The 2,409-nt window shown below is 66.2% G+C and overlaps 1 pseudogene; it reads left to right on the top strand.

Annotated features, from left to right (window-relative positions):
• Nucleotides 1–1,166: 1,166 nt before the first annotated feature.
• On the top strand, nucleotides 1,167–2,098 carry LOC132593512 (bone morphogenetic protein 7 pseudogene; annotated as a pseudogene).
• Nucleotides 2,099–2,409: the final 311 nt, after the last annotated feature.

The raw sequence follows: 2,409 nt of genomic DNA, 5'->3' as shown, positions 1-2,409 counted from the left end.
GGTCCAGTGGGTAAGACTCCACGCTCCCAATGCAGGGGGCCCGGGTTTGATCCCTGATCGGAGAACTAGATTCCACATCCGCGTGCATACCGCAACTGAGAGTCCACATGCTGCAACTAAGAGTTCGCATGCCGCAACTAAGAAGTCCGCACGCCACAGCTAAAGATCCTGCATGCTGCAACTAAGACCCGGCGCAACCAAAATAAATAGATAAATTAATAAATAAATAAGTATTTTTTAAAAAAAGAGGCAGTGCCGGGCCGGGATATCTGGTCTCAGGCTGAGGAATGATTGGGCCCCCAAGGAGGGAGGTGGGGAGGAATTCTCCAGCTCACACAATTTCAGTCATCCAACAAATAACGACTGTGCAGCCACAGTGGCTACCAGGCCCTGGGCTCAAGGACATCTGAGAGAGTCCCACCTCGGCCCCCAGGGAGCTCTGTTTCTAGTGGGAAGGCAAGACAATAAAGAAGGTACGAATAACTCAGTAATGCCAGACGGTGGGAGGAGGAGTTAAGGAAAATAGAACAGGTGTGCGCGGGGGTGACGAGGGGAAGGGACCTTATCTCCGACGGTCTGGGAGGAAGTGGCACCTGAGTGGCACCTGGAGGTGGAGGCTTGGCCAGATGGCAGGGGTGGGGAGGGAGACTGGGAGGGGAGAGAGTTCCAGGCAGAAGGGCTGGCAAGTGCAAGAACAAGCTGGCAACAAGTTCGGGGAGGGATCCGCGTGTCTGGAGTAAGGCGGGGAAGGGGGGGCAAAAGGCGAGAGGGGCTCGGGTGCCACCTCCGCCAGGAAGCCTTCTCGTATCGCCGCGCTTCCTCCACGCTCCCCCAGCTTGCTCTACCGCAGCGCAAATCCCATGGGTGCCGCTCAGGCCTCCTTCCCTGTCCGGACTACGAGTGCGGAGAAAGCAGGGCCGGCTCGGATTCCTCTCTCCGCATCCCCGCGGCGCCCGGCCCGGCGCTGGGCACCCTGTGGGCACTGGGTAAATATTTGCAGAGCGCACTAGAAGGAATGAATGAACCCATTGGGCGCCGCTGGGGGGAGGGCGGGGCCGAGGGCAGGTGGGAGGCCGCCGACGCGGGAGGGGCCCTCGGAAGCCCGTCCTCCTCCTCCCCCTCCCCCTCCCAGGCCCCAGCGCGCACCACTCTGGGGCTCCCGAGGCGGCCTCTCGTGCGATCAAGGGCGCGCAGGGCTGGGAGAGCGACCTGGGGCCCCTCCTCTGGGCGCCGGAGTTCGGAAGAGGGTGGGTCCCCGCCGCCCAAGAGCAAGAGCGCGAGAAGAGCCGGAGGAAGGAGCGCCCGCTCGCCCGCCGCCTCGCTGCCACCCCGGCGCTCGCTCTCCCGGCTCCTAGGTTTGCTGGCTGCTCCTCCCACCCGCGCCCGCCTCTTTGCTCGCGCTCTCGCTCGCTCAAGCCGGTTTCCGAGCCCCACGGTGCGCCCGGGCGAGTGCGGGGCGAGGGGCCCCGGGGCCAGCGCCGAGCCGGGGGCGGGGGTCCGGGCAGAGCGCAGCCGGCCGGGGAGGGGCCATGTCCGGCGCGGGCGCAGAGGGGCCCGTCTACAGCAAGTGACCGAGCGGCGTGGACGGCCGCCTGCCCCGCTCCGTCACCTGGGGCGGCTCGGGCCCCGGTGCCGGGTGCCCGGAGCCCGGGTCGCGCGTAGAGCCGGCGCGATGCACGTGCGCTCGCTGCGCGTCGCGGCGCCCCACAGCTTCGTGGCGCTCTGGGCGCCCCTGTTCCTACTGCGCTCCGCCCTGGCCGACTTCAGCCTGGACAACGAGGTGCACTCAAGCTTCATCCACCGGCGCCTCCGCAGCCAGGAGCGGCGGGAGATGCAGCGCGAGATCCTCTCCATCTTGGGCTTGCCCCATCGCCCGCGTCCCCACCTCCAGGGCAAGCACAACTCGGCGCCCATGTTCATGCTGGACCTGTACAATGCCATGGCGGTGGAGGAGGGCGGCGGGCCCGACGGCCAGGGCTTCTCCTACCCCTACAAGGCCGTCTTCAGTACCCAAGGCCCCCCTCTGGCCAGCCTGCAAGACAGCCACTTTCTCACCGACGCCGACATGGTCATGAGCTTCGTCAACCTCGGTGAGTGAAGGCGGGAGGGAGGGGTGCGCGTCTCGGTCAGGAGTCGCTTTGGGACAGGGAGGGCGCCGCGTCTTGCATCCAGCCCGCCCATCTTTCCACTCCCGGTAGTTTTCAAAACGGCAGTGCCTGGCCGAGGGTCTCCCACCCCCCTGCCTTAGTGGACCCCAAGCTGCGCGCGCCCCAGGTAGGGCGAGCCGGGCTCATCTGGCCTGTGGGAGTGCGGGGGAAGTAAGGACCGGTCTGAAGCCTGCTCTGGGTTTAGTCGGCGACTGCACCTCTGGGGCGGGAGGCGCCGGGCGGGCCGCGGCTCAGTTCAAAG

The sequence above is a fragment of the Globicephala melas genome, chromosome 15 (genome assembly GCF_963455315.2).
Source record: "Globicephala melas chromosome 15, mGloMel1.2, whole genome shotgun sequence".
Lineage (NCBI taxonomy): Eukaryota > Metazoa > Chordata > Mammalia > Artiodactyla > Delphinidae > Globicephala > Globicephala melas.
The sequence above is the reverse complement of the archived record's forward strand: the minus strand, read 5'-3'. Positions and strand labels throughout refer to the sequence as shown.